Source organism: Papaver somniferum, chromosome 1, assembly GCF_003573695.1.
Source record: "Papaver somniferum cultivar HN1 chromosome 1, ASM357369v1, whole genome shotgun sequence".
Taxonomy (NCBI): domain Eukaryota; kingdom Viridiplantae; phylum Streptophyta; class Magnoliopsida; order Ranunculales; family Papaveraceae; genus Papaver; species Papaver somniferum.
Window position 1 is genome coordinate 219,576,900 of NC_039358.1, and position 18,864 is coordinate 219,595,763.

Sequence of the window (18,864 nt, forward strand, 5' to 3'; positions counted from 1 at the left end):
CAAATCAGAAACCCTACATCCTCATTGGTGAAGAAACGAAACCAAATCTCAAGATCTCCTCAAAATCAAAATCCTAATTCTTCAACCAAATTTCAGTAAAACCAATATTATTTCTTCAACGAAATCGAAACAATTTTTTCAACCCTATTATCTCAGTAGATGATTTAGTGGTTGTGGAATTGAATTCTGGTGGTGATAGGAAAATGGTTCTGGAGCTGTTGGTGACGAATTCGACGATGGGTGTTGTTGGTCTGATATGTTGAGTTAATGGGTTTGACGGATTTGAGCAAAGAAAAGACTCGAAGAGATTTGATTGATTCTGATGTTCTCGGGTTTATTGGTGGTACTGATATGGATTGATGAAGCTAAGAAGATGTGGAAGCAGTTACCAACGAGATGGAGACCTCAAGGACTGAAATTGGGGTTCGATTTGTCGAAGGACTGTATTCAAGCCAATTATTTCAATTTCTCGCAACAACAGCTTTTGGATTTGGGTACAAATTAAGATGGGAATGAAAACGGTTCAACGATAACAGATCTGTTGGTTCATTCCATAAGCTCGATTGATGGAGATTTGGGGGTTTTCTGTGGTGTCTAGGGGTGGTGTTTTGGGTGATTGCTGGAGTCGCAGAACAACTGAAGTAAGTGATGAGAGCATCACCTTCATCATCCGAGCAGCTGCCATCACTTCCAGTTTCCAGGTACTATATCTCTCCCTCTGTTGAAAATCCATTTTCTAACCCCAAAAATAAGATTGGGCTTGTTGATAAAATTGTGATTGTGTTTTGGTGTTATAAGTTAATTGGAAAGTATGGCCATAACAGTGCTGTCAAGCTAATTTTTGGTTGAGTTTTGACAATGCAATGTGAATTCTATACTTAAATATGTTCTTTTATTAATTGAATCAGATGATACACCATACTTGTTTGATGAAATGCCTTAATGGGAATTTTCTGTTTTTCTGTCATAAATGATACTATATCTTAGTTTACTCTTTGATGTCCATGTGCATTAATATTTTCAAGTATGTTAAGTGGGAAAAGGGGTTCGTTAGTATGTCAATAGAGTATGTAGATATAAAAGAATGATCGAATGATACAAGTTAGTATTCTTGAGATCACCATTGGCATATATGGAGAAATAAAATTTGTTCGTCCTTTACAAATAAATTGATTGCATTCTTTTTTTTATGGGTACCAAGTAATATTGTGTGAAATCCACCGTTAGCTGCTAGTTTTTTTTTTCTTTTTTGTATTTGGTACAGTGTTATTGTGGTAGTGTTTTACAATTGCCATTGTTAATCAACAATGGGCTTGATGCTGGTTATAGTAATATTGTTAAGCTAAAATGTAAACAAAGAATGATATTGTCCCTTTATTCCATTGCCACCCCTAAAGGACACTAGTTCCATGTGAAAGTGTTTCATTAAATTATAACTTCAGTTGAAGTATTATTGGATTTGGTTGGGTAGGTTGCGGCTAGGTTCTAGTACATCATTCATTTCACTTTAGTGCTTGCAGGAACATTTGTTATATGTTTTAATCTGGGAAAACTTCATTCCATGCCGCGTAATATTGTGCTTACGTTCATTATTAGTTGTTATTAAGATGCTAGCTTAATAGGGCAGACGAGTTCATTAGTATGTAAAAAAGACTATATTGTGAATTAGTGATTCTTTGTCAATATTACTATTGATCACATTGTTAGATCACTAATTTTACTTTTCACATCCTAGTGGGTATATTAAACTTGTGTTACTGGTACGTACTAGCCTTTTAGACTGCTTATGGCCAACCATATAAAATGCTCTAGTGTATTTCCATGTATCCACACTTATCATCTAATACGAACCTTGAGCAGGTATACAGAAGTATGAACTATAAATGATAACATGCGGCACATTTCATCTCTGGTTGGATTTTCTAGACTTCAGAGAGTTCCTTGATTAATTTTTGATTAATTTCTGCAATGGTTACATGAAATATGCTTTCATTTAAGATTTTATGTTATCTGTTGAGTCCAAAGATAGCATTATAGGGCAATACATAGAAATCTCAGAACCTTTTCTACAATAAAAGCTGCTATTAAGAAATATGTGCTTCTTCTGTGTAGACATATTTCTAAAATTCATGAATCCAGGAGGACTTACAAATTTATTTAGGAATACTTAGGGTATATCTCTTGCTTCCTTTTAAATTTTGGGACTACTTTGATATTCACCAGCACATTACTTTGAAAGAGAACTGCTTATTTGAATTCAAACAAATAGTGTGTGTCCTCAATTATGCAATACTAATCCTCACTGTCTTTTTAATGCTTTTGCAGTTACAAGTCTACTTGATATCTGATCTTGCACCCTATGTTACTACCTAGACTAGGTCAAGCCATGTTTCTTTGTACTGCAATATATGTTGTTTGTTGATGTTATCAGGTGTTGAGTGAGGGTAAAATGCATATTTTTAGTTTAAGAGTAAATCATTGGTACGGTGGGGCTGTGAGTGAAAGATTTCAGATATGCTTTGTTAGAGCCAGGAAATGTGAATGGTCTTTATTGTTTTTATGCAAACTGATTATGTTGTTCTCGTATATGTATTATGATGATTCAACTAATACGTTAATACACTTACCTTGCATTGTTTGTTGATACTCACTTTACAGATAAAATTTGAAAGATCCTGACTATACTTTAATTGTTTAAAGCTTATTAGTCTGAGTTACTAATGTAATGGTCTTTATCTTTTTTAAGCTTATACTGAAACTTTATAGGATAATATGTTTCTTCATTAGCTTATATAATAAGTACTGTAACTGGATATTACTTCTGCAATGGCTTTGATAGTGATCAGATGAGGAGAAATGGAGTGGTTTACAAGATGGTTGAATGAGTATATTGAGTAGTTGGTGTTCTATTTCCATGAGCTGACGGGTCTGATGCTGCTATGATGTTTGTGGTGGTGTCAGTGTATAGATTGAGAAGTATTGCAGCTGAGTAAGAAGCAAGAAGATATGAGCAGGCAGAGCAGTCAATATGCAATTGGAGTGGCGCCCAAAGATAAGGTACTCTATGTCGATCCTTAAACTATGTTTAACTTTGAAATTTTTGTATCCTAAATTTCTCACACTAACATTATCGTATCAATAACAGATTTTTAAGAAATATATTGAGATTGAGCTGCAACTTGGTGACATGGATCGTTGTCGAACCCTTTATGCGAGGTACTTGGTTTTCCCGTCAGTCGCTCGTTTTTTCGGCTATAAAGAAAACTGCAAGAGCTCTCGGCGAAGCACTATTCAATGCAGAACTTGGTAAACCAATTGGACAGATCACCATGGAAAGTTCAGTAAAGGTAATAGGTAATTCACTTGTTCTGTATATCTATTTTTGTATCCTAAATTTCTCACACTAACATTATCCGTATCAATAACAGATTTTTAAGAAATATATTGAGATTGAGCTGCAACTTGGCGACATGGATCGTTGTCGAACCCTTTATGCGAGGTACTTGGTTTGCCCGTCAGTCGCTCGTTTTTTCGGCTATAAAGAAAACTGCAAGAGCTCTCGGCGAAGCACTATTCAATGCAGAACTTGGTAAACCAATTGGACAGATCACCATGGAAAGTTCAGTAAAGGTAATAGGTAATTCACTTGTTCTGTATATCTATTGTGTATGTGCAAAGAGATTCGATTCTTGTTTTATTGTTCTGGTGTTTGTGGTGTGGTAAGTGATTAGTCAAGATTGTATGATGCTGTTTGGATCTCTTGAACACCATCAAAATGATTGTCGCTCACTAGGATTTCTATCTTATGCATGCTAATATATAAAATGTCAAATAGTTGTATCTCTTATATTTAGTTCTTATTGATGACTATGTGTACTTATCAGATATCGACCTTAGCTGCTCCTCCAGCTATTCAGAAGCTAAGAGAGAACTTTCCTAGGTAAAATTTGCTGGTGATTTTTGATGTTTTATTGAATACATGTTGATGCAGATGAGACGAGAGTGCATATTGAAAAGGCACAATTATGCCTTTTTAGGTGTTTCAGAATGGTTAGTATGGCCTCTAAAATGCTACTAGACAGTATATTGGGTATTTTTATAGCGAGTACCTCTCCCGTGTTTGTTGTTCCTTATTGGACCTGTAGTCATTTGAACCTTACATTTTACGTTGTTACTCATTTCAGATTTAGACATCTTGCGGTTGTAGGTTGGTTTGTAGGTTGGCTTAATTGATAGTGATCCTTAAACTTTGCAGTTTCAACCAAACAATGAAAAGTTTCTCAAAGATCATATATGTAAGAACTAACTGTGCATTTCGCCTTTTGTTATTATGGTTCATTTTTTTTCTGCAGTTTGTTAAGTTCATAAAATCAATCTCGCCTCTTTGTGTTTCTCTTGGAAACTAACTTGTTTGAATCTCTTGGCAATTCCACAGGTGTTAATTACCAAGTATCCTCCAACTGCATCTATCCATTTGGGCAAAAAGCAGACTACAAGTTGTGGAGATTCAGGATTTGCTGGTTTCTTTACACTTGAATGATGAATGATCAGAGAGGAACTTAAACACAAGAATGATGGCAATATGAATCTCTTATTATGAGCTTGGTGCTACAAAGTCGAAGGAGTGTTCATCTTTAGTTTCAAAATTAACGAAATTGTAATCATCATTTTTTAAAGAAATGATTAGTTTGTATTTTTGATCTTTTTGTTCCTCTAAAGATTGTCTTTTTTTTTAAAGAAATGATGTAAATTGATCTATGTGATATAATAAAACATGATTCAGTTTTTAATTTGGTTCATAATTTGTTTTAGTATCAATTTTAATTGTAATTTTAATTTTAATTTCAATTTAGGATTATCTAAATCGAAATAGGCCAGATACTTCCGGCACCAGAACAACAGATGTAGCGGGGGTAGCTCAAAAATGTAAGCAACCAACTTCCGGGCAAAAAATTTGGTAGCTCAAAAATGTAAGCGACCAACTTCGGTAGCTCAAAAACGTAAGCAACCAACTTCAGGGCAAAACATTTGGTAGCTCAAAAATGTAAGCAACCAACTTCAGGTATTTCACTTGCTCTATTATGGTTGGTCTATCTATGAAGTGATCAACGTTTTACTTGTTGTATTTTGGTTGGTCTAGCTTTAAAGCGATCACTATTTTGCTTGCTCTATGGAGGTCGGTCTAGCCATGAAGCAATTAAGAAAAAAGACACTACATGATAGTTGCTTGATTACTAAAGCGATTGCCTAGCTGCTCTAGACTTGTAGAAATCCCACCTTTTGCAACTCGAGAGCGAGAGACAAATTAAGTCGCTTTAAGGGTTAGAGCGACTCAATATGGGTTTTTCCAACCAAAAATGCCCGGTCGCTTAATCCAACTTTTCTTGTAATGTAATATGATAACTTCGCATGATAACTAACTATGTGATATTTTTCCCCAGCTAAGAAATGTTGAATACTAATCTAAATTATTTTTTGCATTACAACATAGCATGAGGCAAAGAACATGGAGCAATAATTTCGCATGATTAGTTCGCAATACTTCTTAATCGCATTCAAGGACGGATACTTCTTATATTTCGAGGATTAGTACTTCTTATACTTCTTCAAGGATACTTCATACTTCGTATAATTCGGGATGATACTTCTAATTACTTCTACATGCTTCAGAACTTCACAAAAGAATAGAGGTGAAAAAGTGGGGGTCTAACAACACCAGCCAATATTTCGCTTAGCAATCTGTATGGACTAACTCCGAAATACTTTGCTAGAGAATCAACTAGACAGTTATACTCAATCTAGATAAAAGTATCTCAAGGAGTTAATATTTCTCTCTTGATTTTATTTTTACTCAAGCTAAAACAATAGCGAGTCTTTATCAAATACAAGGAATACTTGGACGGTACCAAAGACCAATGTCCAAGGATCAATCTATATCAATCAACAACCAAAGGTTGGATTTCCAATTGATGATCACGAACGCACAACCTGTATTATTTCAATTATATAAAATATAATGCGGAAAAGAAATAACACAGACACCCGAAATTTTGTTAACGAGGAAACCGCAAATGCAGAAAAACCCTGGGACCTAGTCCAGATTGAATACACACTGTATTAAGCCTCTACAGACACTAGCCTACTGCAAACTAACTTCGGACTGGACTATAGTTGAACCCCAATCAGTCTCCCACCGATCTAAGGTACAGTTGTACTCCTACTCCTCTGATCCCAGCAGAATACTGCGCACTTGATTCCCTTAGCTGATCTCACCCACAACCAAGAGTTGCTGCAACCCAAAATCACAGACATGATAATAAACAGATCTGTCTCACACAGAAAAGTCTCTCAAAGGATTAATCTGTCTCCCACAGATAAACCCTAGGTTTTGTTCCGTCTTTTGATATAAAATCAAGGTGAACAGGACCCAATTGATAATCCGGTCTTATATTCCCGAAGAACAGTCTAGATTAATCAATCACCTCTCTACAATCCTTCCTGACTATACAAGCGGATTGTCGAGGAATCACAAACAGTGAGACGAAGATGTTTGTGACTTCTTTATCTTGCCTATCGGAGAACTCTCATGATCTCAAGCTAATCAATCTATTATACTCGTACGATAGAAGATGCAAGATCAGATCACACAACTACGATAAAGTAGTATCGGTCTGGCTTCACAATCCCAATGAAGTCTTTAAGTCGTTAACCTGATTTTAGAAAAGAAAATCAAAAGTTAATGGAGATCGAATCTAGCGGGCGCACTAGTAGCACACAGACGTGGGGATTAGTTTTGTACAATGATAGATGTCTCCTTTATATAGCCTTCAAATCAGGGTTTTTCCTTAGTTACAAAGCAATCATTATTCATCGTTAGATGAAAACCTGATTTAGATTCAAGCTAATATTTCTCAACTGTTAGATTGAAAACTTATCTTGTCACACACCCTTGGGTAGACATTTACTGGGTTCGTGAAAACCATTCCCAAACGTGTACGTGTGTGTTAGTTCAACAAAGTAACCCAAAATGTTAACCATATGAGCATTTCATATTAACCTTGTTCTTCTTCACCATAACTAGTTCAATTGACTCAAATGAACTAGTTAAGGAGTTGTTCAATTGCTATAATATATTATGTAACTACACAAGACACAATTGAAACAAAGATGATTCGATTCGATTCGATTGAATTAGCTCATGAACATTACAGCCACGGTTTTCATAAAGCATTCCTTAGTAATTTAATGTTTCATGTTCAGAGCACATCTTTAGATCATAACCTCTTAAATTCACAAAGAAGTTCGCAGACTTAAGTTAATCGGTTGAGTTTTCCAAACTCAACAGAAATTCTCGGAAAGAGAACTTCCGCCAGTTCGCGGACTAGGTTCGCGGACTGAGTTGGAGGACTTAGCACACAAACGATTTTTGGAAAATCCAGTAAAAATTCTCGGTCGAGAACTTCCGACAGTTCGCGGACTGAGTCTGCGGACTGGGTTCGCGGACTTGGCAAGCCAATTCCAGAATCCTCCCGATTTCTCTTGATCAATAAAGTTCAAAAACTTCGGTTCAAGGAATACATGCTTATGTAATCTAAACTCTCATTTCAATCATTGAGACATTCTCAGAGGACGTTATATAGCCGTTATTCACATACTGTTTCACGTCAGAGCAATTCTCAAAGTAATTGAAACTTTTCATGACTTTCGTCACTAGGTGAGATAAAAGATAAGCAATGAATGCTCATTTCGAAATGTCAAATGTGTATGATCTGGTCTATATAGCATACGACTTTTGTCTCATGAGAAGTAGGAGATAGAAGAGATAGACTTTTGAGTGATAGATAAGTTCAAGTCTCCACATACCTTTTTGTTGATGAAGTTCCACGGTTCCTTATATAGATCTTCATCGTTGTATGATGAATCTCCATGAAGTCCTTGAGCTTAACTACACTTTTCTATCCTAGTCCGGGACTTAGCTATGTAGGCTAGAAATCAAGACTTATAGTTTTGATCACTAACATTGACAAACATGCTTGAGATAGCAACGCATGCGAGGTTGACCGATCTATGCTCTAACAATCTCCCCCTTTTTCAATTTTAGTGACAAAAATATTAATACATATGGAATACAAAAAAAAGATAAAATTTAGCGCCTCCTATTCCATAGTATAATCTTCAACGTTCCTTGAAATCTTCGTCCTTCCAAGTACTCCAATGATCCCAAAGGTTGTAATTTTAGAACCATCGTTGTTGAAGATCCGTAGCTATAACAATGAGAGAAATCGAGATTCTCGATCATTATTATACAGAGTCATAGTATTATTATATAACATCAAAGTCCAATTGTATCATGACTTTAACAATAATACCACGGTGATATGTATCACTCCCTCTTAGTCAATACTCCATCTCGATCATGGAAACCACTCCCCCTTACACAATGATCCGAAAACCATATGTATTTGTAGTGTGAACTACAATATTTCTCCCCTTTTTGTCAATTAAATTGGCAAAGGTACAAGAATTGGATCATAATCAAATTTCCACAAGAGACATTTCATGAACAAAAGAAAAATACATACCAACTTAATTTAGATGCAATCTAATAGCCGAACAACATTCATCAAGGAGTTTTAAGATACAAGATAACCCCTATAAAATTCCACAGCCGCACTCCCCGCAAGATATTACTATTAAGCACAAGTTCAAAAGAACTCTCCCCCATTTGATGTCATTCCCGAGAGAACAACATGAGCGACCTTAAATTCAAACGAAAATAAGGATTTTTTATTGGATACCAAAAACCATAGGAATGATTCTCTATATCCAAAGCTCAACCAAATTAACCACAAGTAAACCCATGATTAATTCAATTGGAATACGCAACTAAATCAAACCACAAAAGTGATCAATTTAATTGAAAGTGCTCAACATAAGTAAACTCACGGAGCTACGACTAAGTCAATCATATGGAGATGACTAACTTAACCGTTCAAATACTCAACATATGGAAAACCTTACGGAATATATGACTACATTAACCAAAGAACATGATAGTGTAGCCTTTCATATACTCAACACAAGAACTTGTGGAATATATGAAAACTCAACTAGATTAATTACAAGAGAACCTATAATTAATCTAATTGGAATACAAACAACCAAACTAATCACCGAAGTAATTAATTTAATTATTTTGGGCTCAACATAAGAGAATTTATGGAACCCCGACTAAGTTCATCATAGAGTATGACAACCTTAACCGTACATGTACTCAACATAAGAAAGAGGACTTATGGAGTACTAACTAAAGAACCAGACTAGTTGATTAATTTATTTCCTAATGCTCGACATATAGCATTTTATGGAACAACCAACAAAGCCAAGGTAAATCGACTTAGTTGTAAGGTGCTCAACATAAGACACACAATGGATCCTTCACGGTAAAACATAATAAAATGGATCAATGAAGATCAATACCGTGGATAACATACAAGGATCTATTTTATTTTCCATCATAACGACATAATAGACTTTATCCTTGTTGAACAAAAGATTTTATCCTATTTTCCATCAAATACATGATTGCATAGGCATAACTTTTGTATATGTCAAAAGTTCATTCGTCCTTTCATCAATACAAATACCGATTTATGAACGACTTTACTTTTGACTGCAATATGGGACCTTCAAGTTCACGGACGTAAACAATACATATCCCATAAAAATATTGAAATATCACAAACCATTAAAATACTGCAGTAAACATCATCCTCCAAATATTTTTAGAATTTAATACCAATAAACCTAAAAAATAAAATAAGAAGATGGAAAAAATAGCTATGTGTAGTCACAATCATCGTTATTCAAAGCACTAGTTATTCTTCCAACTAATCCAAAAAGAAGACATACTAGGTATCTATACCTCTTATCAATCATTTCACTTACCTTGAATATTCTTATCGGATTCCCTATATTCTTCAAGCTCATCTTCGATTAGGTCAATCCTTGATTCAAGACTATCCATTTTCTCCTCAATTTTTTTGGAAGACACTTCAAGTTCATTTTTCAGAGAACGAACTTGTTTCAAAACAAGATTCATGGTTAGAGAGAGCTTATCAAACTGAGAGACAGAAGGGTTCTCATCATAAGAAGAGACATGTTTGTCATAGCACATCTCATTGTCAGAAGAGGACATGATAGAGAGGATGAAATGAGAGTGCTGAAGAGGTAGAGCCTTTTAAAAGGAATACAGGTGTAAAATTTCCAAAAACACCCTTTTTACCAAATCCTAACATAAGTTGGTTATCAAAAAAAAAAAAACTGAAGCCATTCACGAACAAGACCTGAAAAAGCACAAAAAAAAATGTTACAGTCCCCTTGTATATTATGACTCTTGTATAAGAGGAAGAGAACAAAAGAATCATTTTTCAACAAGATTACTGAGCATAAGGCCTCCAATCCAAGATTCGACTGGGATAATCATTGCAAAGAGAGAAACCACCCATTGCACTAGGTTTCTGCTTATCCATTGTGATCAGAGTTTTAGAAAACTTGACTGCAGATCTTTGCAAATTCTGCACCATTTTTGAAAACACCTTTTGATGAAAGGTAGACTTCCTTTTTGTTTTCAGCATACTACAGTTAACCAGGAAGGACTGTTTTTGATTTGACATGCTAAGATGATCCTGAGGTGAACTCAATTGAACGGAGTGATTTGGTAGACTCTTTTCCGATAAACTCCTGGAGTTCAACACAAAACCAGGAGAGGTTTGCTGATCCAACACAGGCGGACATGTCATGAAGGAATCATGAGAATGATTTTCAGCAAAAAGACTGAGAGAGCAATCATAGATTTCCTCAGGACAATAATCATGAGTATTCATCCATGCTTTAGTTATCTCTCTTATTTCCGTTTCAGGATTTTTCGAAGAGGCTTGAACACACATAAGACCAGTTTCATTAGTACGGCTCTTCTTGGTATTCTTATCCTTTATATTGACTAACGAAGTTTCCTTTTGAGACTTTCTTTTACTACGTCTGAGGATCTTCTTAAGTTTTTGTATAAACAAAGACAACGTAGAAATAAAGCAATTCTTACTTTTCTCTTTCGTCAACTTTGGATGACAAGATTTATGATTAGGAGAGGTGACACGGTTTCCAAGCAAATGATGATCGTCTCTTGCCATATATTCGCGATCGAAATTCTAATTTTTCCGACCAGTGTGTTTCGTGAAAGAGTATTAAGGTTATTTCCTTCAACGATGGCATGTCTTTTAGATACGTATCTGGATGGCAGCGATCGAAGGATTTTCATCACAATTTCCTTTTCAGGAATTGTCCTACCCAATGCACGTGATGCATTAAAAATTTCAGACAGTTTGTGATAAAAATCGTCAAACGAATCTTCTTCTGCCATAGAAAGGTCTTCCCACTCGGAATTAAGGTTTTGAAGCCTAGCTTCCTTTTCACTGGGGTTACCTTCAAATACGCTTTCTAAAGTATCCCAAGCTTCTTTAGACGTAGTGCATGAGATCACATGATGTCTAAAGTTTGGGGAAACAGCATGTAGGATGGCGTTCAACCCGTCGGAGTTTTGCCTTGCAATAACTAACTTGGCAGTATTGTACATACATAAATCTTTTGGTACAACAACATCTCTTTCCATAACAACGGGAGTCTCACAGCCATTCACATATCCATGATTGGAAGTCACGCGACTGAAGAAAAGTGCGCATAGCAACTTTCCACCATAGATAGTTTGATCCATCGAGGGTTGGTGGTACGTTAATAGCGATAACATTTCTGTCCATAGAGTCAGATCGCTAAAAACACAGACTTGTTAGGTCTTGAACGTGTTTGCCTGCTCTGATACCAATTGAAAAAGCGGGGGTCTAACAACAACACCCAATATTTCGCTTAACAATCTGTATGGACTAACTCCGAAATACTTTGCTAGAGAATCAACTAGACAGTCAGACTCAATCTAGACAAAAGTATCTCAAGGAGTTAATATCTCTCTCTTGATTTGATTTTTACTCAAGCTAAAAACAATAACGAATCTTTATAAAATACAAGGAATACTTGGACGGTACCAAAGACCAATGTCCAAGGATCAATTAATATCAATCAACAACCAAAGGTTGGATTTCCAATTGATGATCACGAACGCACAACCTGTATTATTTCAATTATATAAAATATAATGCGAAAAAGAAATAACATAGACACCGGAAATTTTGTTAACGAGGAAACCGCAAATGCAAAAAAACCCCGGACCTAGTCCAGATTGAATACACACTGTATGTTAAGCCGCTACAGACACTAGCCTACTGCAAACTAACTTCGGACTGGACTATAGTTGAACCCCAATCAGTTTCCCACTGATCCAAGGTACAATTGTACTCCTACGCCTCTAATCCCAGCAGGATACTGCACACTTGATTCCCTTAGATGATCTCACCCACAACCAAGAGTTTTTGCAACCCAAAATCACAAACTTGATAATAAACAGATCTGTCTCACACAGAAAAGTATATCAAAGATAAATCTGTCTCCCACAGATAAACCCTAGGTTTTGTTCCGTCTTTTAATATAAAATCAAGGTGAACATGAACCAATTGATAATCCGGTCTTATATTCCCGAAGAACAGCCTAGATTAATCAATCACCTCTCTACAATCCTTTCTGACTACACAAGTGGATTGTCGAGGAATCACAAACAGTGAGACGAAGATGTTTGTGACTTCTTTATCTTGCCTATCGTAGAACTCTCACGATCTCAAGCCAATCAATCGATTATACGCGTACGATAGAAGATGCAAGATCAGAGCACACAACTACGATAAAGTAGTATCGGTTTGGCTTCACAATCTCAATGAAGTCTTTAAGTCGTTAACCTGATTTTAGAGAGGAAAATCAAAGGTTAATGGAGATCGACTCTAGCGGGCGCACTAGTAGCACACAGACGTGTGGGAATTAGTTTTGCACAATGCTAGATGGTCTCCTTTATATAGCCTTCAAATCCGGGTTTTTCCTTAGTTACAAGCAATCCTTATTCACTCTTAGATGAAAACCTGATTTAAATTCAAGCTAATATTTCTCAACCGTTAGTTAGAAAACTTAGCTTGTCACACACACTTGGGTAAACGTTTGATGGGTTCGTGAAAACCATTCCCAAACGTGTACGTGTATGTTGGTTCAACATAGTAACCCAAAAGGTTAACCATATGAGCATTTCATATTAACCTTGTTCTTCTTCACCATAACTAGTTCAATTGACTCAAATGAACTAGTTAAGGAGTTGTTCAATTGCTATGAGATCTTATGTAACTACACAAGACACAATTGAAAAAAAGATGATTCGATTGAATCGACTCATGAACATTATAGCCACGGTTTGCATAAAGCATTCCTTAGTAATTTAATGTTTCATATTCAGAGCACATCTTTAGATCATAACCTCTTAAGTTCACAAACAAGTTCGCGGAATTAAGTTAATCGGTTGAGCTTTCCAAACTCAGTAGAAATTCTAGGAAAGAGAACTTCTGCCAGTTCGCGGACTGGGTTCGCGGACTTAGCACACAAACGAGTTTTGGAAGATCCAGCAGAAATTCTCGGTCGAGAACTTCCGACAGTTCACGGACTGAGTCTGCGGAATGGGTTCGCGGACTTGGCAAGCCAATTCCACAATCCTCCCGATTTCTCTTGATCAACAAAGTTCGAAAACTCCGGTTCAAAGAATACATGGTTATGTAATCTAAACTCTCATTTCAATCATTGAGACATTCTCAGAGGACGCTATGTATCCGTTATTCACAGTCCGATTCACGTCAGAGCAATTCTCAAAGTGATTGAAACTTTTCATGAGTTTCGTCACTAGGTGAAGATAAACTTGATCAAAGCGAAACGCTTTACCAACACACGATTTTGAGATAAAAGATAAGCAATGAATGCTCAGCTCGAAATGTCAAATGTGTATGATCTAGTCTATATAGCATACGACTTTTGTCTCATAAGAAGTAAGAGATAAAAGAGATAGACTTTTGAGTGACAGATAAGTTCAAGTCTCCACATACCTTTTTGTTGATGAAGTTCCACGGTTCCTTGTATAGATCATCGTCGTTGTATGATGAATCGCCATGAAGTCCTTGAGCTCAACTACACTTTTCTATCATAGTCCGAGACTTAGCTATGTAGGCTAGAAATCAAGACTTATAGTTTTGATCATTAACATTGACAAACATGCTTGAGATAGTGATAGACGCATTTATGTGTCTATTTTGTTCTTAATGTTCTGTATTGTTAGACTCGATTAAATACTTATTGTGTTATTTTATGTTTTTGTAGATGTTTTTGGAAAAATAAACTCTTGCGGCGAAATTGGCTCGAAAAGTGGTGTTTTACACCCTAGGATAGAGTACTAAAAACACCCCAGAAAAATTACTAAAGGCACCCCAAGGGACATGTGTTATTCGGACTCCAGCAACAGATAAGGGGGCGACCACTAGATAAGGAGTGACCTTCTTCACAAATTCAAAAAAATATTTTGGCGGGAAAATATTTGCTCTTCACTGGCAGATTTTCTCGATTGCATTTGGACGTGATTTTGTGCGATTAAATCGCTGAAACTTTGTGGAAAGATGTAATATATCATAACAGAGCTGGTATGGGTGATTGTTTCGACTGAATTTGGCTGGATAATCACGTGGAAGAAATCAGGGAAACACGGGTTTGAAAACGATATTCACGGATTTTCAGCAAGTTTGATGTGTGCTGCTCGTGTTTGGATGACACTTAGTCATTGAAGATGCGTGTAGAAGCTAAATAAGGGAGTATCAGAAGCTGTTTACGCATGGAGAATCATTTCAGGGATGAAAATATTAGGAAAATATTTTCTTTTAACACCGAGTAATGGAGGATCATGGAGAGTTAATGAGCGTGATTTCTTGTCGTTGTTGGGTATAAATAGGTTCCCTGGGTGTCCTAGAAGGGGTGTCGATAGTCTGGGGGGGGGGGGGGGGGCTGAGGAGAGCCAGAGAAGAAGAAATTCGAGTTTTCCCAAACTCGGTTTCTGTTGCAGCTGCTGCTGATGAACATGAAGAACACGGAGAACGGACCTGCACCAGCAGTCGTTTTTCTACAGTAATAACGACTCACATCTGTGGGTCGTAAATCAGGCAGACTTATTTGCTACATCGTTTGCGACACAGCTGCAGCAGTCTTATTTTGTCACTGAGGGTCGTAGTTCTCTGGTTTGTAACAAATATAATTGTGACAAACCCGGTTTTATTGTATTTCTCATATTCTCATCATTTGTAAACCATTTTTGAGCATCAATGAAATTCTTTGAGAGGTTTTCCAACATGATGAGCGGCTAATTGTCTCGTAACCAAGGCAATGGATGAAGCTATTCACACATGAACAATGGGTAACTATTTCATTTAATTATATAATTCACCTAATCGTTGCTTTTGCAGAGTTTTAAATTATTTGAATGATTGTCTTAATTATTTGTTATTCAGTTTGATAGGTTATGCTTGGTTTAATCTCTTGATAATCTATGCTTAAGGTTTATAAATAATGTTTGAGAATCTGTATGATTGATAGTGAATTAAAGATAAAAGAGGACTTAAGAATTGAATAGAGTTTTGAAATATTTATCATTCAATTTTGCATAATAGTGGAATCTAGTGTCTTGGTTACCTCTCGCACCCATTGTTAGTATTTTTGTATATATAATTTTATTAAATCTAAAATTCCATTTCCTTCACAAGTCTGAAACGAATCCTATTTACTACAATCACAATCAAAAATCTTAATCAGATAGCAACGCATGCGAGGTTTACCGATCTATGCTCTAACAAGAGGAAAGTACGTACTTTTCAAGAAAAGTATTCTTTCGCGTAGTTCCTTCATCAACAAAGATCAAAGATTACTCCAAAATCACGCATCTCGCACCAACAACTACAACAAGGTGGATTTTTTCTTTAAAGATCGCTCTTCAAGCAATATTCAAGAAAAAAGAGGCAAAATGTAGGATCAAAATATCGCACAACATATCAAGTGTGCGACATTATCAACATCAAGACCGTGCGAGAACGTAGCACAAGTGCGATAGAACTTAGCACAGGTATAAGGCAGAAGTTAGATCCGAAATAAAAGGCTTTCTTAGTTGTACCCCACTACCTATTAGCTGTCATCCACTATGTAAACACCTATATAAATAGAAAGGCAGGAGAGAGAAAGGATTTTAAAAAAGGGGACACACATTTTGTAAACTAGAGGCATGCTATCATCTTCTTCCCACCAACCTAGAGCTCTAAATACTCATTAATGGAGTCTCAATGTAATCCAAATGTAATTTCAACAATCATAGTGAACCCTAACCCCGTGGATGTAGATCATATTGATCGAACCACGTAAATCTTGTGTCTTATTTTACATTTCCATCATTTTTATCTTCATTTTCATGTTAAATAAGTTTAGATCTAGAAATTGTTAAAGGGGTGTTGGTTGTGGGATTTCCTGCAACTACATTTTTGGCACCAGAAACAACTTTGGGTGATAAATCCTGTTAATAAGTTACCAAATCTTCAAAAGATAGATATGAAATTTTTGGAGAAAGTACAGAAGAATAATAAAGAATCTATGGAGAAAGCAAGAATCGTAACAATACAAGGAAGAGGTAGAGATATACAATGTAATTCTATAACTAAAACGTCAATCTCTGATGCAGATTTTCAAGAAAGAATAACAGGTAGAATTCACAAGTGAAATTATGAAGGAAGGAAGGTGGAAACAGTGGAAAAAGAATCTTCATTAAAAGAATGAGAAAAAGTGGAGATTACATTTGCATTAGAAGAAATTCCAGCAGAAAATTTAAAGAGGACAGATCCGTTGGTAATTACAGTCACAGCTGAGCGAGGAGAAAACATTGTAATGAAGAAGAAATCAGAAAAATGGGCGGTTGATAAAACACTGATAGATACAGTAAGTGGAGTTGATGTCTTATTTTATCGCACATTCAAAGCAACATTAACTGTTGGGTCCAGTTGAGCGAAAATCTCGCTCCTAGTTAATTTATCTGGAGGATAATCGCTCAATAGCTTGACGAGAAACTCGCACAGGCGAAGTTGTGATGGATCGTTGGAAGATGAACGTGCGAGATGGACAATATCAAGAAGAGATCATGTTCCTGAACCATCCCCATCAGAGGCACATGCCTTAGAAGTGATAATTTTCGCCTGAGATGAAGTAGCTGTGCGAAGAGGATATAAGTGGTTAATACTGTACTCATGGTCGAAGGAGAGGAGATAGGATAGTCCGTAGATGTGGGAACAGTCTAAGAGGCAGAGATGGGCATATCTTGCAAAGATGCAATGACTTCCTCGGTAGAAAAAGTGATAGCCTGAGTGGTTGCACTCAATTCCTGGGAAGTGGAAATTATTCTTGAAAAGAAAGAGAGATTCGGAGAAGTTAAAAGGATAAGGTCCTTAAAAGGATTCTGAACGAAACTATCCGTAGGAGTAGAGGATAACGAACATCCGATAGTGTTCGCTTGAGAAGAAGTAATGGATGGTGAAGATGTGGTAGTATTCGCTTGATCAGAAGTGGTTGTATTCGCCTGAGTGACATGGGCAGTCCCACCAGAAGATACCTGTTTTGTGGAACTAGGATTCTTTTTGAAACTAGGTAGAGCCATGTGAGTATTAATTGCAAGAGGTTGCTTGCTTCTTCTAGGTTTCTTTTCGCTATCTCTCGCGTCATCCTACGAATAATAATGCAGATAAGAAACAGAGGAAACAATATTATTTAAAAGGAATAAGGTGTTTCTTACTACCTTGTTATGTGAATGCTTCCTCTTGAGAGATTTATCATCTTTGGACCTTGAAGAAGAATTAGGGTTTGGAACGGTGAAACGAGATCCGAAGGAAGGAACTTTGTTGTAACAGCACCAGTATGGGAATTATCAAAGCAATAACAACAACAGAGCAATAAGAGCAACAAAACAATAATGGCAGTGCATGAAGAACAGTAGCAGAACAACAGTGACAGCGCAAAAAACATGAATCGAAGAAAAACTATATACTACAGAGAAAATAATAGAAGAAATAAAATGAACATTTGTGAAGAATCCATAGAAGGCCAACACTAGCAGGAAGAATGAAGATGAAGATTCAGAGAAGGCAAAAATGAAAAAGTTTGGTGAGGAAGAAAAAGGTGAATTCCTCTCTCCAGCAAGATTAAATAGGAAAGAAGATGACCGGTTGGACCAGGTGGAAGAGGAGACGTGTCAGTAAAAAGTGAAAAGATGAGAACGTGTGAACGGTTGCACTGAAAATCCGGAAACTTGTCGGTTGAAGATAATACGAAAAGTTGTTAGGGTGCGGCAAATGCTATGCAAGGGCGCGATGAGGTGACTAAGAAGAATTTCTCTCATCGCTCTTTCTAGAATAAGGATAGCTAAGAGAAGAGGAAAAATGTAGGGGTAAAATATCGCACACGTAGTTATCACGCGAAGCGGTATCATTATAAGTGGGAGAACTCACTCACACATAGCATATTCCGGATGACGAAACTAATGACGTCATAAAGTCACGAGTAAAGTGTGAAACCTGTGCGAAGTTAAAGAGCACGTGCGAGAAGACCCAACATAAGCGTGCGAGAACATTGCACGTCAGATATGAAAATATGGGCTTTATTAGTTTTCCTCCACTATGTAAACTCCTATACATAGGACCAGCCACCACGATGTTGAGGGAGAGATCTTTTTGAGAGTTAAGATAGAACTTTAGGAAAGAGAAAGTTATTTGCTCCCCAAGTTAGGGTTTTATCTTCTTTCTTTGTATTGATTTCTAAAAC